The following is a 21,201-nucleotide window of genomic DNA, read 5'->3' as shown; positions in this document are numbered from 1 at the left end:
TCAGAAATGTCTCCTTGAAAATCTGAAGTGAGATAGAACAGAGTAAGTGTTTGAAATGCCCTTGTTTGTGAAGCCGAACATACAGCCTGATTGTTCTCTTTTTGCATGCAACAGCCTCCAACAACAAAACGTGTTTATACAGTCAACATTTGGGCCATGCTGGCTCGCTTCCCCGTAATTGAAAAACAATGTGCAGCATATTTCCTGCAAATACTGGCAATCCGACCGGTGACACTTCCCAACACCTCCTGCCGATGTTTGTGCATAACAAATGAAACATTTAAGTTATCTCAGGGCAAAAAAAGAGAAAAAACTCTTGATTTAAACACTTCCATCAATCAGCTGCATATCCAGCACTCATCTGAGCTGTCAGGTGTCATAGATCTGACCTGCTTTCTTTCTTTTTTGCAACCACCAGCTGCAGGTTTGAATCCTTTGGAAAGATCTCTGTGGCCCTTCTGCCTCAGATTGCTCAGCATACAGAAAGCACAGGGACAATACTTTCAGGTTCAACTGATGCCTTTGATCGGAAGTCTAATGGGGTCAGAAAAACAAGACGTAACGAGGACTATCACATCCAGTTTGTGACCGCTCAGGTGTGATTAATGAGCCATTGTCGAGTCCGCCGGCCCGTTTGAAAGCCCAGAGGAACAAAAGGTAAGTACCTTTGGAAGAACATTGTCTGGCAGCTGCACTGTTTGTTATCACACTGTCTGTGTGTGGAGAAGGAGCACTTAGAGCTATTTCAGAATACTCCCACAAACTGAAGGTCCACTAACCGTGGAGGACGAAGTTTCCTGTTGCTGAGCAAACCAGTAATGGACCGAGGCGACGTTAAAATAGCACAATTAGCTGCTGCTGCTGCAAACTGCCTCCCAAATGCACACGTATGAACAAATAAGCTATGTTTCCAGAGGGAGGAAAAACCCTCTTCTTCTGCTGCATTTTCTGGTCGAAGAGAGGCAAACACGGCTCTTACCGTGAAGCAGGTCAAGCTTAATTTATTTGCTGACCCAAATAAGAGCCGGGCAGATGAATGCAAAAGATAGAATAAAAACAGATGGTGTGTTGTCCAAGCAACAAGGAGACGTGGCACCTCACTATAGGCAGAGAGAGCAAGGTCACAATACAAGTAATCTGCTTAGAAAACACATATATTCAGCAGTTATGGAGCCAGATTAGTTTTCATTAAGTTTTTTAATGCAAGGAAACAGGAAATGGGTGCAAATATAAATGTAGCTGCAGTGTTTACACAGTTTGCTCAGTTCTCAGCAGGTTTAAAGGGAATATCTGGTCTGAGCTCCTTTATTCTCCAGCCTGAACCCTCTGAGACAAGCTTTCTGTCATTTCTTTAAGGAGTCTTCAGGAATAGCTTTGGTTTCTACGTATAAAAACAGGAAATTGTTGCTCGAAAGTTAAAAAAAAAGCCTTCTTGACTGATTAAATGACAGAAATGTGATTTTCTTTCTTAAACAGAAACCAGTTCAGACAGTGAAGAAGCTCAGATGATGATTCTGAATAGATTTAGAGCCACATTTGCCCTTTTTCTTGTTTCACTGCGTATAGATGCTAAAAAAATAAGGAAAAAGTGTCCGATCAGACGTTCAAATGACTAAAACTATTCTGTAATAATTACATAATTAATCCAGTGTAGCATCAGCTCACAAATTGGACACTTTCAATCATCTCGGATCTGAATTCAACCAACTTAAAGGGAACTTTGGGCGTATTTGAGAAGATGTGATTAGTTAAACTGCAAAAGTTATGAGCCTAAATTCTTTATGTATTGTCAGGAAAACAGAAAATAGGGATTAAAACATAAAAATAACCAGAATAAAAGGCAAAAAAGAGTTCCAACGAGCTTTAAAGTCCTCTGAGACGAGCTTTCTGTCATTTCTTTAAGGAGTCTTCAGGAATAGTTCTCCAGGCTTCTTGAAGGACATCCCAAAGCTCTTCTTTGGATGTGGGCTGCCTTTTGTTCCGTTCTCTGTCAGATGATCCCACACTGCTTCAATAATGTTGAGGTCTGGGCTCTGGGGAGGATTCATCCCTCCATAAGACCTGTTGCCACTGATTTTCAGTCCACTTCTTGTGTCATTTGGCACAGCTCAGCCTTTTCTCCCTGTTTCCCTTCCTTAAGAACGGCTTCTTGACAGCCACCCTTCCATGGAGACCATTTCTGATGAGGCTTGGGCCAACAGTAGATGGATCAGCTGAAGGTCCAGATGCATCTCTCAGGTCCTGTCAGGTCACAGCTGGATTTTGTTTCCCAACACTTTCAGATCCTGTCCATCTGCTGCAGACAGTCTTCTTTTAAAGGTAGATAACAGGCAACTTTCGCTTTAGCGCGGTCGTGGCGAGCGGAGGAACGGAGGCGCTTGAACGCCCCACGTCATTTAAGTCCCCTGTACGGGGAAAAGAGGTTAGAGGATGAAACCGTGACGGTGTGAAGTTACCGTGGCACAAGAAAGTCAAATGACAGGAAACACATCGAGCATGGCCGCGCATTTGAAGCAGCATCAAACGGTTTCACTGACAGGAGAGAAAACGAACAGCCGCATATCACTGCGGCAGTTACGCAGCGCCTTGTTGCACAATCCGACCGGTTAAAGCGTCACAGACGCTGTGGGCGTGTTTATAGCTGCAGACACGAGGCCAAAGTTCGGTTAAAGGAAGGAAATGTGCCTTTTTATGTTGCACTTTGAGTTCTTTAGGGTTAAACAGAAGATATTATGCCTTGTGCACATTCAGATGATTTTATATATTTTAATTTAATCATTTAAAAGAGTTCATAAACAAACTTTTTTTTTGCAAAAACGATCCGAACCGTGACTTTTTTACATTATTAACATTATTTGATTCACTGGTCTTGCAGCACAGCTGAGGGGCCTCACAGGGGAAGGTCCCGTCACCTTTACTTTTGAAATCTGAGCGAGCAATGGCCAGGAGTCCTTCTGGAGAATCTCAGGTTGCATTTAGGCCCGTAAAAGGTCAGGAGGTCAGCCATATATTCTGGAGCTAACCGTCTGCGTCTTAACCTCATCCAACCCTTCAGCCTCCTCCAGTCAGGCAGCGTGAAACTATTCTTTTAGAGGATTTCATGCATCTGTTGCGTTACGTCGGTATGGCTGAGATTTCCCCAGCTTCTGACCCTCTGGCCTCGCTGCTGTGCAACCGTCCCTGAATTCATTCAGGAGGGTTTTTCAAAGCAAATTAGCATTTTTCCAAAAAAAAGCAAATAGTTTACAGGGTTAAAGCTGGTTTAAATCTATTCTAACACTGAAAGGGAGACCACGAGTTGGCGTTTGTTGAGGTTTTATTTACTCTGGTGAAAGATTGTATTGCAGCTATTGATCATCAAGTTTGATAGAGAGCTTTCTGCAATAGTTTCTCATGTTTAATGATCTTTGATCTTTCTTTTTCCTCAATAGTTTGACTAGTTAATATCACAAAGTTATGATTATCAACAATATCAATATAATTGGAGGTCGTATAAACCAGGGATGTCAAACTCCGGTCCTGGAGGGCCGCTGTCCTGCAGGTTTTAGATGTTTCCCTGCTTCAACGCACCTGATTCAGATTAAATGAAGCTCTTCAAAAGATTGTTACATTCTGCACAAACCAGCTAATGAGGCATTGATCTCAATCTGGTGTGTTGGAGCAGGGAAACATCTAAAACCTGCAGGAAACATCTAAAACCTGCAGGAAACATCTAAAACCTGCAGGGAAACATCTAAAACCTGCAGGAAAACGTCTCAAACCTGCAGGGAAACGTCTAAAACCTGCAGGAAAACATCTAAAACCTGCAGGAAAACATCTAAAACCTGCAGGGAAACGTCTAAAACCTGCAGGAAAACATCTAAAACCTGCAGGAAAACGTCTAAAACCTGCAGGGAAACGTCTAAAACCTGCAGGGAAACGTCTCAAACCTGCAGGGAAACGTCTAAAACCTGCAGGAAAACATCTAAAACCTGCAGGGAAACATCTAAAACCTGCAGGGAAACATCTGAAACCTGCAGGAAAACATCTAAAACCTGCAGAGAAACATCTAAAACCTGCAGGGAAACATCTAAAACCTGCAGGGAAACATCTAAAACCTGCAGGGAAACATCTAAAACCTGCAGGAAACGTCTAAAACCTGCAGGGAAACGTCTAAAGCCTGCAGGGAAACATCTAAAACCTACAGGGAAACATCTAAAACCTGCAGGGAAACATCTAAAACCTACAGGGAAACCTCTAAAACCAGCAGGAAAACATCTAAAACCTGCAGGGAAACGACTAAAACCTGCAGGAAAACGACTAAAACCTGCAGGAAAACATCTAAAACCTGCAGGGAAACATCTAAAACCTGCAGGAAAACATCTAAAACCTGCAGGGAAACGTCTAAAACCTGCAGGGAAACGTCTAAAACCTGCAGGAAAACGTCTAAAACCTGCAGGGAAACGTCTAAAACCTGCAGGGAAACATCTCAAACCTGCAGGAAAACATCTAAAACCTGCAGGGAAACGTCTAAAACCTGCAGGGAAACGTCTAAAACCTGCAGGGAAACATCTAAAACCTGCAGGGAAACATCTAAAACCTGCAGGAAAACATCTAAAACCTGCAAGAAACGTCTAAAACCTGCAGGGAAACGTCTAAAACCTGCAGGAAAACATCTAAAACCTGCAGGGAAACGTCTAAAACCTGCAGGGAAACGTCTAAAACCTGCAGGGAAACATCTAAAACCTGCAGGAAAACGTCTAAAACCTGCAGGAAAACGTCTAAAACCTGCAGGAAACGTCTAAAACCTGCAGGGAAACATCTCAAACCTGCAGGAAAACATCTAAAACCTGCAGGGAAACGTCTAAAACCTGCAGGGAAACATCTAAAACCTGCAGGAAAACATCTAAAACCTGCAGGGAAACGTCTAAAACCTGCAGGAAACATCTAAAACCTGCAGGGAAACATCTCAAACCTGCAGGAAAACATCTAAAACCTGCAGGGAAACGTCTAAAACCTGCAGGAAAACATCTAAAACCTGCAGGAAAACGTCTAAAACCTGCAGGGAAACATCTAAAACCTGCAGGAAAACGTCTAAAACCTGCAGGGAAACATCTAAAACCTGCAGGAAACATCTAAAACCTGCAGGAAACGTCTAAAACCTGCAGGGAAACATCTAAAACCTGCAGGGAAACATCTAAAACCTGCAGGAAACATCTAAAACCTGCAGGGAAACATCTAAAACCTGCAGGGAAACATCTAAAACCTGCAGGAAACATCTAAAACCTGCAGGAAACATCTAAAACCTGCAGGGAAACATCTAAAACCTGCAGGAAAACATCTAAAACCTGCAGGAAAACATCTAAAACCTGCAGGAAAACGTCTAAAACCTGCAGGAAAACGTCTAAAACCTGCAGGAAAACATCTAAAACCTGCAGGAAAACATCTAAAACCTGCAGGAAAACATCTAAAACCTGCAGGAAAACGTCTAAAACCTGCAGGAAAACGTCTAAAACCTGCAGGAAAACATCTAAAACCAGCAGGGAAACGTCTAAAACCTGCAGGGAAACATCTAAAACCTGCAGGAAAACGTCTAAAACCTGCAGGAAAACATCTAAAACCTGCAGGAAAACATCTAAAACCTGCAGGAAAACATCTAAAACCTGCAGGGAAACATCTAAAACCTGCAGGGAAACATCTAAAACCAGCAGGAAAACATCTAAAACCTGCAGGGAAACGACTAAAACCTGCAGGAAAACATCTAAAACCTGCAGGGAAACATCTAAAACCTGCAGGGAAACATCTAAAACCTGCAGGAAAACATCTAAAACCTGCAGGGAAACGTCTAAAACCTGCAGGGAAACGTCTAAAACCTGCAGGGAAACGTCTAAAACCTGCAGGGAAACGTCTAAAACCTGCAGGAAAACGTCTAAAACCTGCAGGAAACGTCTAAAACCTGCAGGGAAACATCTCAAACCTGCAGGAAAACATCTAAAACCTGCAGGGAAACGTCTAAAACCTGCAGGGAAACATCTAAAACCTGCAGGAAAACATCTAAAACCTGCAGGGAAACGTCTAAAACCTGCAGGGAAACATCTAAAACCTGCAGGAAAACATCTAAAACCTGCAGGGAAACATCTAAAACCTGCAGGGAAACATCTAAAACCTGCAGGAAAACATCTAAAACCTGCAGGAAAACATCTAAAACCTGCAGGAAAACATCTAAAACCTGCAGGAAAACGTCTAAAACCTGCAGGAAAACATCTAAAACCTGCAGGAAAACATCTAAAACCTGCAGGAAAACATCTAAAACCTGCAGGAAAACATCTAAAACCTGCAGGAAAACGTCTAAAACCAGCAGGGAAACATCTAAAACCTGCAGGAAAACATCTAAAACCTGCAGGAAAACATCTAAAACCTGCAGGGAAACATCTAAAACCTGCAGGGAAACATCTAAAACCTGCAGGAAAACATCTAAAACCTGCAGGGAAACGTCTAAAACCTGCAGGGAAACGTCTAAAACCTGCAGGAAAACGTCTAAAACCTGCAGGACAGCGACCTTTGAGGACCGGAGTTTGACATCCCTGATATAAACTGTAACTGATATTGGCAGATATGGCAGCATTTACATGCAAAATAATAAGAACCCAACATCTTAACTCGGAAAAGAACCAAACCAAAGTCAAAGCTAAAGAGTTTGCCCCCTTTTTGAGATGCTACACCTTAAGGTTGTTAGATGTTATGAACCCTTAACTGTTGTACTTTAAGGTTAACCAAAGGTTCTTTTTCCAGAGAAGCGCACCTTTGGATATGGAAGAGAAACCTTGATTTATCTGTGTTGACAGATCATAATCCATAAGGATTCTCATACTACCTTAAAACTTCTCTAATTAAATCTGTTCTGTTACAGTCTTGGAGTGAAAGGAAGGACTGAGATGTCCAACCAATTATTGGAAAATCTGGGTCACTGGTAAAGTGGTGCCTGATGTTCCTCTGGATCCGAATTAAGTTAAAATTCCCCTCCACTGAAAACCCCCTTTTTGGTCTTTATCAATGTGTTAACTTGATGCTGTTATCTTTTATGTGTCACAAGACAAATCAAGAGCTGCATCAGCCATCGATGACTTTGACCAAACATGTCCAAAGTCACTGTTGGCAGGCAGAGACGAGGGAAAAGGTGGCGTCACAGCCAAGCCACTTTAAGACCACGGGACACAGATAAGTCTTCAGGGAATCTAATAACTGCTGGCATGAGACTTCAAAACTTCTGCTTTCTCACTCCAAGCATCATTGGAAAATGAGTAATGGGTTCAATCCACTCAGTAACCAATAAACACATCAACTGATGCCAGAGAGCTCCACACAGACTTAGAGAAGTGAAAAAAAGACTCGGAGCACTGGATGTGATGCCCAATCAGAGGGGTTTTAGAAGTGAGTGCCCTATAGTGTGCACTTTTAAAGGGGAACTCCGGTGTTTTTAAACCTTATTTCTGGCATGAAATACGTTCAAATCTAGTCACCGAGAACAGTTTGGTGAAAGTCGGCGTCCTTCAGAAGATATTTAGATAACTGGAGATCCATATAACGGAGTGAACGGGGCTTAGAGGATGCAGCCTCTAAATAAGGCATTATCTGTCTTTATTTCACCAATACTTTAAGAAGAATGAATGAATGAACGTGTGCTATAGCTCTGTTAGCTCATAGCTGCTGTTATGTGGCTACTTGCAGCTATAGGAGAGCTAACGGAGGGATTTCTACACAGGCACTCTACTGGGCCCACTTCATCCACACGCCCCCCTGCAGCACAGTTTATTCACTCCGTGCTCTGTGACAGTCGGCTAACTTCACACAGAGTTTGCTGCTGATAGTTTTGTGCAACATGGCAGGATATTTATCAGATTTTGACAACGTGGACGAGGACTTTGAGTAAGATGGACGTGGCAGCAGTTTACCCGTTAATCTCAGGTGCGGTTTAATCAGCTCCACTCACTCACATGTCTTCATCTTCTCAGCTGCTGTCCTTCGCTCATCCGTTCCTCCACAGTATTTAAGCTCCTGGGTTTGTCAGATCCTTACCGTTACACCTTCCTAGTTTCCTCTTGTTCATGTCAGTTTGTCACTTCAGGTTTTTCTGTTCTTAGGGTTTTGTTTCACAGTCTAAATTGATGATATTCCGGCTATCGTATTAAAGGGGAACTCCGGTATTTTTAAACCTAGACCTTATTTCTCCGGTGAGAACGTCCATCTTACTCAAAGTCCTCGTTCACGTTGTCAAAATCTGATAAATATCCTGCCATGTTGCACAAAACTATCAGCAGCAAACTCTGTGTGAAGTTAGCCGACTGTCACAGAGCACGGAGTGAATAAACTGTGCTGCAGGGGGGCGTGTGGATGAAGTGGGCCCAGTAGAGTGCCTGTGTAGAAATCCCTCCGTTAGCTCTCCTATAGCTGCAAGTAGCCACATAACAGCAGCTATGAGCTAACAGAGCTATGAGCTAACAGCAGCTATGAGCTAACAGCAGCTATGAGCTAACAGCAGCTATGAGCTAACAGCAGCTATGAGCTAACAGAGCTATGAGCTAACAGAGCTATGAGCTAACAGAGCTGTGAGCTAACAGCAGCTATGAGCTAACAGAGCTATGAGCTAACAGAGCTATGAGCTAACAGAGCTATCAGCTAACAGCAGCTATGAGCTAACAGCAGCTATAGCACACGTTCATTCATTCATTCTTCTTAAAGTATTGGTGAAATAAAGACAGATAATGCTTAGCTTCATCATTTTGCCATAATTTAACTCTAATATACTGTCTGTTTTTTTTTACACATCTTATTTTGGAGGATAAGTCTGACTTTTGTCCTCTAACATCAACAGAAATGAGTGAGTCGGGTCCTCGTTTCACCCTGTTGTATAAAAACCATGCAGGGATCTTTTTATAGTCTTCACTCCTGCTGATCTATTCATAAAACCTCGAAGACTAGTTTCTCCCCACAATAATGCTGCTATTCCTTACTGTGTATTTATAGCAATAAGTAGACACAAGTCTGTACATGCAGTAATACTGCAGAGACTCGCCTCCCTTCTGAGGACAAGATCTGCTCTTAGTGACAGCAGAAAGGTCTCGATACACATTGTGTGCGCCTGCAGTCAGGAAATGATACAAGTTGAAGGTGAGGTCACAGCTATAATTACTGATCTGCCTCCCCTCACTTATGATGAAGGGTCAAAGGTCTTCACAGATGTACAGATGCAGAAGTCAGAGGTTGGGGTACACACCCCGAAACATTTAGATTTATAGGTGCTGATTAAAGACTAAAGTACAGCTGATAAACTAAAGCTCATTCATCTTTTTTCTTAAAATAGAAGACATGCAGCACCTCTTGCTCACAGAAAACTGCACCACTCACATTTTGCCCCCATTGTGTTCCAAAGTATGTATCATGGCAGGACTTTCTGTGATTTCTGGCCCAGATGCATCTTGTTAGGTCTTTATGTGCTGAACAGGTGGGCTCAGTTTCCCCAGATGGAGTCTGTCTTTTCTTACTGTGAAAGAGCACAAAGCGAAGGTGAAGCTCCATCCCTTACCTTCCTGGATAAGTCTCTCCTGGCAGAGAGCTGCCCTATCTCACATTGTTCAAACACGAGCGTGGAGCCAGCCTTTGGTTCTTATCCAAAGTAGCTGAAGCAGCTGTGTTTGGACAGACAGGAATTCTCCGAGCCTCTGGTGCGCAGAGGAAAGGCCGGATAGTGCTGTGAATGACGTCCGTTTCAGCTCTGTGCATCACGCAAAAATCCAGTTAGCAAAGATGCGTTCATTCACATCTGCTAGCTTAAACCGTGGAATGTTTCTGCTCTGAAGCAGCAGAAGTTAAACAAAAAAACTCATAAATTCCATTTAACTTTAACCATCTTTGAGCCAACAATAAGAATGAACATTGTCAAGTTTCAGCTTCTCCGATGTGAAGATTTTACAGGTTCATGTATCTTTGCTGGTGTGAGAAAACTGCCCAACAGTAGCCTAAATGGGCCAAAGTGGTTTTGTGGTTTAATCGTTTGGTTTCAGTCTGCAGTCGGCTTTGTTGAACACTCTTTAAGGCTTTGAAGGCTGGAAAACTTCAGTGTTTTGGATGAAAATTGTCCAGTCAGAGGTCAGAAAACACTGTTACTTTAGCTGTACTTTCAGTTAAAAAGTAACCGATCCATCCCCTGCAGCCTTTAGGAGCAGTTGATGCTATTTCACCTGAACACTGTGGGTCAAAGGTGCCTAAATGAAGCCTGGTGAGATCCACCTCCAGAGCATTAAACCCTCTGCAGAGACTTCATCTCCAAAAGCACCTTGAAAGATGTTCTTGGGGAATTTTCAAGCCTTACATTATTATTCAAGCCTGGACTTAAAAGTCCGGACACAAAGTGAACAATCCCTCATTGCCAAATCATTTTCTTTTATTCAAAGAACACAAACAGGAGTTTCCTCTATGCATCGAACACATTCTTTCCTTCTGAGTGCATCTCATGTCCGAGTTTATATCTGAGGTCACATGAATGTGAATTTCATCTCCTGAAATCTTCCTGGCAATAAAAATACAGCATTTCTCCTTTTGTCAGGCCTATGAAATGTGATGTTACAGATACTTTTGAGTGTTTATTATCTCCTTTTTACTTTACCGAAGCATTTTATTAATTGGATCTTACACTTTTGCTGCAGAGCTGTTTTAAGGGTCCCATGCTGTTCTATTCCAGGAGGAGCTTTAAGATGGACTCTTTGGCTAAATGAGGTGTTAACTATGGAGTAAAGTCTCTTTTCTGTAAGAAAATATATATATATACCTGTTCAAGGCGGCAGATGGGTGAGTCAGGGGTTAAACTGCTTGGCGGGGGAAGGAATCCCTGTGGCTCTGTGGTTATTATTATGATTTTTCACTGTTATTTGAACTCTTTAGAGGTAAGGACCAAGTTCCTTTGGGTCAAGTCCTAAGTGTGCACAGTTCGCCTGGTCTGAGTAGATTTTACAGGAGGTTTTATTGTCTTTTTATCCTTTTATTCTGTTATTTATTTCCCTGCTATGTACTAGACGACTCTTTTCCAGTTGTATTTGTAAAAGGGAGACAGATGATGCTGAAATTAATGACAGATAAGAGGTGAGAGTGATGAGGGAAGCCAGAAATAATGAGAAATAAAGTGAGTGATGGGAAGAAAATTAGTTTTTCAATAGCACCCATTCTGTGTGGGTAAGCCTGCATTTTTCTGTCCACCTTTTTGACCTCTTCAATCATCACATCCGTCGGCACGGCGGTACCAGCGAGGCCCAGCTGACGCTGGAGCTCTAAAAGTACATAAACAGGAGGCAGGATGCGAGGAAGGATGACAGAAACAAGCAATTCCACGATCTGTTCAGTTTAAGAATATATTTACATAGATTACAATCATGTTTTAAACATGTTCGAATGCCATGAAAGGGGTTTATTTCAGTAATATTCTGCAGAAAATAAGTCCCCAGCCCTAACACTGGGACATTATAGACCAGTGCATTAGCCTAGCTGCTAGCTAGCTGTGCTGCCATGGTTACCAGGAGGATAACAAAAAGGAGTTCCCTCCCACCTCATCTTCACATGGTAGTGTGACAAACTTTCACTGAAGACAGCTGGAATTAACAGGTTTTAACCGAGTTGTGCCCTCCCTCAAAAATGCTGAGTCATTGGTAGGAGGATAGCTGGAAAACGAGAAAATAATTCACGATAAATCAGAATTTATTCCTTATTCATTCATTTTGTTGTTGTTTCTCTTTGGAAATGAGCCAAAATCCTCAGATTTTGCATGAATAACTGCTGCCACGCAGGGCGTAATGGCTGTAATTTAATGGCACAGCAAACATGGCATAATTAATCTATAAATCTTTGTGTTCCTCCCTTTGTGTTGCTACAGCAACGCTGTGGGGTCACATGATCATCCTTTAAAGCTGCAACAGGATTCGTGGCTCCTCCAGCATTGTTCCGATGTCAAATTTGTGAGGATTTTCTTCTTTATTTTGTTGAGAAAGTTGATTCTGTCTCTTCCAAAGTGTTGAAAATGGTTTTTAATGCTGTGGGGCCCAGTCTCCTGGTTCTTATTAACTCCTGCCTTAGATTGGGAACAGTCCCAGCTGCCTTTAAACACGCTGTGGTCAGGCTTAATCACATAATCATAATAATTTCGACCTGTTTCCAATCTGCCCAGGTTTTAGAAAAAGTTTTTATACAAATACAGTCCTTTCTTGAGGATAACTCTGTTCTTGAGAAGTTCCAATCTGGATTTAGGTCTGGTCACGGCACCGAATCTGCACTGTTAAATGATATCTGTGGATGCTAGGTGCCCTGTTGCCTTAGCCTTGGACTCCGTGGACCATGCAGTCCTCCTATTATCTATATATATATATAAGTAATTATGTTGGCATCCACAGCACTGCATTGAAGTGGTTTACATCTTACTTATCCAGCAGAACCTTCTCCGTTATGGTTGACCTGTCTTCTTCCATTGCTCCTCTCTCCTGTGGAGTTGAGCTAACAGAGCTAACAGCAGCTATGAGCTAACAGAGCTATGAGCTAACAGAGCTATGAGCTAACAGCAGCTATGAGCTAACAGAGCTATGAGCTAACAGAGCTATAGCACACGTTCATTCATTCATTCTTCTTAAAGTATTGGTGAAATAAAGACAGATAATGCCTTATTTAGAGGCTGCATCCTCTAAGCCCCGTTCACTCCGTTATATGGATCTCCAGTTATCTAAATATCTTCTGAAGGACGCCGACTTTCACCAAACTGTTCTCGGTGAGCAGATGAACGTATTTCATGCCAGAAATAAGGTTTAAAAACACCGGAGTTCCCCTTTAACTCCACATTTGTGGTGTGACACACTCAGAAAGATAATTTTCATTGGCTCTGACCTTTCAGATCAGCACCTTGGGATCCAAAAGCATGAAAAGCTACTAAAACCATGCGATAAAGCTACTTTCTCCCAATGCTAGTCAAGTCACACATTGAGAGTGTAACAGATCAAATTATGTAAAGATATCCAGCTAAAATGAGGCTGGTTACAGCAGAAGTATCGGCAAAAACTCTGATGCTTCCGCGAAGCGGAACGTGACACATTGGATGATAGCAAAGGCCTGGAGACTGGATGGCGGCGGCGGCGGGCTTCTGTTTAGCCTCCATTTTGGGCACGTGGAGAAGGTGGCGTTTGGGTAAAAGTGGGATTCGTGACGCACAGCCGAGAAGGAGAATAATAGAAGAAGTGAGATTTTAAAAGGACAGGAAAGAGATGCACTGCCTGGATGAGAAAGGAAGCAGGAAAACCTCTGGATCAAAGCAGTGACATCATGACTGATGTTTGACAGCGTGGGAAAGAGGGCAGACAAGGAGAAGCCCAAGTGGTAAGAAAGAGTGAACAAAACGGATCAGTTCTGCCTTTCTGAACCTTAACCAAAGCTGCATCGGTAACAGAAAAGGTCGGATTCCCTCCAGTGCCTTTGGCCTTCTGACATGTGCTGGAAGAGACGATAATTAGTCAAGAGCTTCAGATTTGATCAGAAGGAACCTTTTGTTCACTCGTGCCACATTATTACATTATAATTCTCCTTTTCCAGGTACAAACAAACAGAAAGATTAAAGGCTTGTGTGTGCTAATCAATCACAAACCTACAGAGTTTATGGCTGACCAAGAAAGAAGTTTGTCCTCCACAATGATTGATTTCACAGGTTAATTAGCAGAAAACAAAAAGCAAGTTTTCCACAGACACTGTAACCAATGATACCAATTATACCAATCAATCACAAACCTACAGAGTTTATGGCTGACCAAGAAAGAAGTCTGTCCTCCACAATGATTGAATTCACAGGTTTATTAGCAGAAAACAAAAAGCAAGTTTTCCACAGACACTGTAACCAATGATACACACACTTCAAAACACGTTTTCTGCGTTTTTTAGCACGATATTCACTAAATTATCAACACGGTGAGTTCCTAATCACCTTCTTAAAGGTACAGGCGCTCACTGTCATCATCTATTAGCTTCACTGAAGCTAATAATGACATTAAACTATGAATTATGAGTGTTTTATGTACAAATGATAATGATAATAATGACTTTAATTGCTTATTTGTATTTCTATTTGCCATAAAATCCAAATAAATTCTCCATAATGAACTCAAATGATTACAATACCAAAACATTCAGTTTGGTAAAAGATGTGCATCTCCTGTTGGTGAGAATAAAAAAAGGGTTTGAATTAAGCATGAAAAAGCTCCCTAACAGTAAGGTTAAAGGTTAAAAAGCCTTTTTGAACCCTGAATCCTTCTCATATTATAACACTGGTTAATGCACCCATTCTGAAAGGTCAGTATTATAATTCTCCTTTTCCAGGTACAAACAAACAGAAAGATTAAAGGCTTGTGTGTGCTAATCAATCACAAACCTACAGAGTTTATGGCTGACCAAAAAAGAAGGATGTCCTCCACAATGATTGAATTCACAGGTTTATTAGCCAAAAAACAAAAAGCAAGTTTTCCACAGACACTGTAACCAATGATACACACACTTCAAAACACGTCTTCTGCGTTTTTTAGCACGATATTCACTAAATTATCAACACGGTGAGTTCCTAATCACCTTCTTAAAGGTACAGGCGCTCACTGTCATCATCTATTAGCTTCACTGAAGCTAATAATGACATTAAACAATGAATTACGAGTGTTTTATGTACAAATGATAATTAAATAATAATAATCATGACTTTAATTACTTATTTGTATTTCTATTTGCCATAAAATCCAAATACATTCTCCATAATGAACTGAAATGATTACAATACCAATGATTACAATACCAAAACATTCAGTCTGGTAAAAGATGTGCATCTCCTGTTGGTGAGAATTAAAAAAGGGTTTGAATTAAGCATGAAAAAGCTCACTAACAGTAAGGTTAAAGGTTAAAAAGCCTTTTTGAATCCTGAATCCTTGTCATATTATAACACTGGTTAATGCAGCCATTCTGAAATGTTAGTATTATCATTCTCCTTTTCCAGGTACAAACAAACAGAAAGATTAAAGGCTTGTGTGTGCTAATCAATCACAAACCTACAGAGTTTATGGCTGACCAAGAAAGAAGTCTGTCCTCCACAATGATTGAATTCACAGGTTAATTAGCCAAAAAACAAAAAGCAAGTTTTCCACAGACACTGTAACCAATGATACACACACTTCAAAACACGTTTTCTACGTTTTTTAGCACGATATTCACTAAATTATCAACACAGTGAGTTCCTAATCACCTTCTTAAAGGTACAGGCGCTCACTGTCATCATCTATTAGCTTCACTGAAGCTAATAATGACATTAAACAATGAATTACGAGTGTTTTATGTACAAATGATAATTAAATAATAATAATCATGACTTTAATTGCTTATTTGTATTTTTATTTGCCATAAAATCCAAATACATTCTCCATAATGAACTGAAATGATTACAATACCAAAACATTCAGTCTGGTAAAAGATGTGCATCTCCTGTTGGTGAGAATAATAAAAGGGTTTGAATTAAGCATGAAAAAGCTCACTAACTGTAAGGTTAAAGGTTAAAAAGCCTTTTTGAATCCTGAATCCTTCTCATATTATAACACTGGTTAATGCACCCATTCTGAAATGTTAGTATTATCATTCTCCTTTTCCAGGTACAAACAAACAGAAAGATTAAAGGCTTGTGTGTGCTAATCAATCACAAACCTACAGAGTTTATGGCTGACCAAGAAAGAAGTCTGTCCTCCACAATGATTGAATTCACAGGTTTATTAGCAGAAAACAAAAAGCAAGTTTTCCACAGACACTGTAACCAATGATACACACACTTCAAAACACGTTTTCTACGTTTTTTAGCACGATATTCACTAAATTATCAACACGGTGAGTTCCTAATCACCTTCTTAAAGGTACAGGCGCTCACTGTCATCATCTATTAGCTTCACTGAAGCTAATAATGACATTAAACTATGAATTACGAGTGTTTATGTACAAATGATAATGATGATAATGACTTTAATTGCTTATATGTATTTTTATTTGCCATAAAATCCAAATACATTCTCCATAATGAACTGAAATGATTACAATACCAAAACATTCAGTTTGGAAAAAGATGTGCATCTCCTGTTGGTGAGAATAAAAAAAGGGTTTGAATTAAGCATGAAAAAGCTCGCTAACAGTAAGGTTAAAGGTTAAAAAGCCTTTTTGAATCCTGAATCCTTCCCATATTATAACACTGGTTAATGCACCCATTCTGAAATGTTAGTATTATAATTCTCCTTTTCCAGGTACAAACAAACAGAAAGATTAAAGGCTTGTGTGTGCTAATCAATCACAAACCTACAGAGTTTAACAAGCATAAGTACACTGTAACCAATGATACACACACTTCAAAACACGTTTTCTGCGTTTTTTAGCACGATATTCACTAAATTATCAACACAGTGAGTTCCTAATCACCTTCTTAAAGGTACAGGCGCTCACTGCCATCATCTATTAGCTTCACTGAAGCTAATAATGACATTAAACTATGAATTATGAGTGTTTATGTACAAATGATAATGATAATAATGACTTTAATTGCTTATTTGTATTTTTATTTGCCATAAAATCCAAATACATTCTCCATAATGAACTGAAATGATTACAATACCAAAACATTCAGTTTGGTAAAAGATGTGCATCTCCTGTTGGTGAGAATAAAAAAAGGGTTTGAATTAAGCATGAAAAAGCTCACTTAAAGGTCAGTATGGGAGAAGCAGGGCAGAAATACAGACTAGCTGTTGTAGGATGTGGCAGCAGGAAACAGTACACATTATGCACAGGATACACCGTACAGAACGGGCGTCTCTTTGAAGACCAAACAGGCGTTGGGAATATGTTTCCTTTTGGACTCTCAGTGCAGCTGCAGATTCATTTCTTTGAGTGAGTGAAATGTTCTCAAATGTTCCGCATATCGTATAAATGTGGCTTTGCAGGTGATTTTATCTGCGATCTCATCTGTGAATGAAGGGCAGCGGATACTGCTTATCAAAGATCGTACTGCATGGGGAAAACAGTCTATAGACACAAGCATTCAGCTGCTGGTGCAGATTCTCCGGATCATGGAAATCTTAGGAGCTTAATGGGGGCAAATCTGCTTTTGAAGATGTTCCTGAAGGCGTTTTAACAGCCATTCGCATCGTGGGTCCTGTGACCAAGACATGAGGTCGGCTGAAGCTGTCAACTCATTTAAATCAGGGCTTAAAACATTACTATTTACTGCGGCTTACCAGTGAACCAGATATTGTAGGATAATCTGCAGCTATTGTTTTTATATTTGTCTGCTGTTGCTTTTGCTTTTTAAGTGCATTTTCTGCACTGTTTTTCTTGCTTTTAGCTTTGGTTTTTAATGCTCTATTGTTCCTTTAATGTATTTCTCTTGTAAAGCACATTGAATTGTCTTCTGTATGAATGGTGCTATAGAAATAAAACTGGTCAGGTGACCCACTGACCTCATGTGACCTTGATGACCTGCCTAGTGTGAGCAGCTCCTCTGCTACATTAGCATTAGCCTCTGGCTGCAACTCCATGTTTCCCAGCCCTGGTCCTCAAGGCACCCCACCCTGCATGTTTCCCTGCTCCAGCACACCCGATTCAAATGAATGGGTCAGGTCTTTAAGCTCTGCAGAAGTCAGAGGACGGCCCACCAAAGCGCCACCTGGTGGACAAATATGAACAATTTAGATTTGAATCTTAACATAAATCGATAGTTGATGTTAAAATAAATGTGGGAACAAAAAAATTTTTAATGAGGGACTTTTTTTTTTGCCATTAAGAACAAATGCGTCAGTTTTTGCGTAGCTTAGCCATTTTATGCTAATTCAAGGAACTGAGACAATAGTTCCAATTTTTTTTTTTTTTAATTAATATCCTCAAATTGTAGCTATATCCATTCAGCACAGCCAAAAAGGCTTGAAAGTGAAAAACTTAATCGCTCAAAATGTCCCTGGGATCCTCTGAGGGTTATCTTATATCATTGCTAAAGCTAACGTTAGCTAATCACATTCATCTCACAACCTGACAACAGCAAAGTCAACTAAGCTTGGTTTTAATCCTCCATGATTGGCAAATGTATTAAAAACTCATAAGCATCATCAAAAAAGAAACTTAATTTATATACAGCACAGTTTTAAAACGGCTGGCTAGCTTACAAACGACAAGTTTAATAGAAACACGGCACCGTACGATAAATCTCTATCTATTAAAAACACTAATAACAAGAAAAGGGTCACAAATGAAAGACGAGCTGCTTTTTAACCGACATATTTGGATGAGAGCGGTCACTTTATTTCTATAAAAAGCCTGTTAACTAACTCTCTGAACATTCACACAATCGGACAGTTTGGGCTTTAATGGTAAAAGTGTGCCACTGTGAAATGGGTTTTCTTCTTCTGGTGACTTCTAGGCACTGATACCAGCCGGCAATTGGACATAATTCAGCATAATGAGTCCTTTTTCTGCTGTTCAGATATAGAGCCTAAGGATATCCGTGCATAACAGGCTTTTTCTCTTTTACAAAGAGCGCTGAGGACTGTGTTCCCACACTTTGGAGGATTTGTTGGGAATGGATGGTCCCTGAAATTATTCAATCGATGCCACTGCAGCCTCAGTTATCATTTAAGTTAATGATGTAAAACAGTTTTCTTTCAATTCTGCTGTTTTGTTGGTTTCATCGATGCTTTAACAGCAAAAATGGTCACATGCAAAGCATTTATATTCCTTCAAACTCAAACTCAATCCCTTATATTCCACTCAAAAGCACCTTTTTTTACTTGAAAGCATCAACGACTTGAGGGGTGGATGAAAGAAAAACTATAGAGGCATTTAAGGCTGTAGGTCTTTGCTAGTAGAGGCTGAACGCCCCAGGATTAGAAGGTGGGACAATGGGTGGAGGATATGGAGAGATAGAGGAAGGGATAGGTCTCAGACAGGAAGAGGCACTAAGAGGAATGTGTCAGACGGGAGGATATGGTCATTCTCAATGCTCTGTGTCTCTTTTCCCAAGAGAAAACGTCATGGTGTGAACATGACAAACACAACAGACACAAAGAGCAGACGTGGTACCACATTCTTTGCTGCACCACCTCTGGTTTCCTCTGTAAGTGTGAAACCCCCCCAGATGAACTCGCTGTGGGCGCATCAGCTGGATGGCGGTAGCTGAGCATCAGAGGTTCTGGCAACTGAAACATTCAGGGGAAAGTGGTGAATAAAGGAGAGATTATCGGGCAGAAGAGAGGCGATGAGCAGCTAGAAAGCATCATCACATGGATGGAGTGTAGCTTATGTCCTCTAGCAGCTATCACCGCTTTTATGTGGACTAAAAACACATTTCTTGCTACAAATACAAAGGAGATGTAAAGATGAATGGATGCTTATTTGCTGCTCTCATCAGAAACGTATCTGCAGCTTTTGAGTCGTGTGTTTGAGGCTATTTTTTGAGGTTATGATCAGCACAAAGCGGACAGAACGCCGTGTTCACTGACTTCTCCTGGTAAATCAGCCTGGTGCCTTATGTTTATTATGTTCTTTATGGCTCTATGGGGTCCAGTTAAAGCTTTTCAATGCATATTCAGAGTATTGATGTGATAAATCATTTATTTACATTCCAATGTTTTGATTCTTTATGTCTCTACTCCATTAAATCTCAGAGGAAAAGTTTTAATTGCCTTGAAAATGTGGGTCATCGATGTGAAACATACCTGAACCTGAAAGCTGGTTGGCTGAGCAAAAGGAAAACAAGAACAGATTGCAATGAATTGCTTTTATTTTTGATCAGAAAGCCCCATTTGACCTCTTCCCATCTTTACCCTGAGGTACCTTCTGCCTCTCTGTTTTAGTTCCTAGACTCTGAACAAGGGCAGAACCTTAAGGGACACATTTATGGGTCTTATTCAACTGGTCCCAGTGTACCTGCACCCTGCAGCGTTTTACAGTTTCTAACTCATGTCGAGGGGTTTGTCTGATGGAGCTGAGGCTGTAAATCAGGATTTTATTGGAGCAGCTTTGTTTAAATGTACTGACACAAACTGACACATTCCCTGTTTTACGAACAGATGGGAGCGGGAGTCGAGTGATTCGAGGTGTTTTTAGCTCAGGTTTTCAGTTTTAAGAAGCCCAGTTTTACCGTTTTATGGCAGTTTAGTTGCACACCGTAGATTAATTTCCTGTGGAGCCACAGGAAATCAACCTTAAAGGAGATATTACACCTTCCTTTTTTTTAATCTGGCACTTTCTCCAGAGGCAGCTCGGACTGACAGATGCCCCGCTGCCACACCTTAGCGTGGCTGGATTAACTCGAGCTCTGCTGCTGCCGTGCACATCGGCCCAGACTTTGGGTGCATCTCAAACAGGACAGGCTTGCAAAAGGCATGTGTATTTCACCATTTAACAGTGTTGACAACTCCCTCGATTGTGGTTAACATCACCTTACAGCATGAAGGTTCCTCATTCAGATCATTTAGACTGTTCTCTCTCCGCCTGTGTGACATTTCACCCACAACCCCCCTCCACTGAGGGCTTTTTGAGCTGCTCATGCTCCCAGTGTTTCATTTTCTTCTGCTCATTCTGAGTGTTTAACGGCACATTTGTCCGTGATGTCGTGTCAAACGAATCATGCATTTTGCTTTCCTCTGACTTTAAAGTACAGTTTGATATGAGTATAAATACAATGCTGCAGAAAGTGAAAAACACAGGGGGGGGTTGAACTAAACTGTCAGCTAATGTAAGCTAATTAAAAGTTAAACTTGGTTGATTTGGTTCTTTTTAGCGACCTCTTTGAGTTTGCTTTTATATAAACCCTTATATGAAAGCCACTTTAAAGTTTAATTATCCTTTAAAACAATAAGCATACCTGAGACTGCAGAATGCAGAAATGAAGAGGAACAGAGCATTCTGGGTTCAGTAAAGCGCTGCTGCAGAAGAAGAATAACCAGCCAGAACTCGAAGTTTGTGGTTTAGTGTTGCAGCAGATGTCACTGTGGTCTGGGCTGGCGCTAAAAAGAAGAAACGGGGTAAAAAACTAAAGCTTCCGAAAGCCCAAAGGGCTCAAGGTGCTGCTCAGCTGTCACTTCACTGCAGACATATGATCTACACTAACAGCCGACCCCCGCTCTCTGATTGGCTACTGTCCTG

The 21,201-nt window shown here is 40.9% G+C and overlaps 1 protein-coding gene across 1 annotated transcript in view; it reads left to right on the top strand.

Annotated features, from left to right (window-relative positions):
- Positions 1-570: 570 nt before the first annotated feature.
- LOC140279580 (beta-2 adrenergic receptor-like) overlaps positions 571-21,201 on the top strand; it is a 28,912-nt gene continuing 8,281 nt past the window's right edge. The window contains exon 1 of the mRNA XM_072374736.1: positions 571-657. The gene's annotated coding sequence lies outside the window, so the exon portion shown is untranslated. The remainder of the gene's footprint in view (positions 658-21,201) is intronic.

This window comes from Leuresthes tenuis, unplaced genomic scaffold (assembly GCF_036924035.1).
Source record: "Leuresthes tenuis unplaced genomic scaffold, fLeuTen1.0.hap1 SCAF_21, whole genome shotgun sequence".
Lineage (NCBI taxonomy): Eukaryota > Metazoa > Chordata > Actinopteri > Atheriniformes > Atherinopsidae > Leuresthes > Leuresthes tenuis.
Note: the sequence above shows the minus strand (reverse complement) of the source record. Positions and strands in the feature narration are given on the sequence as shown.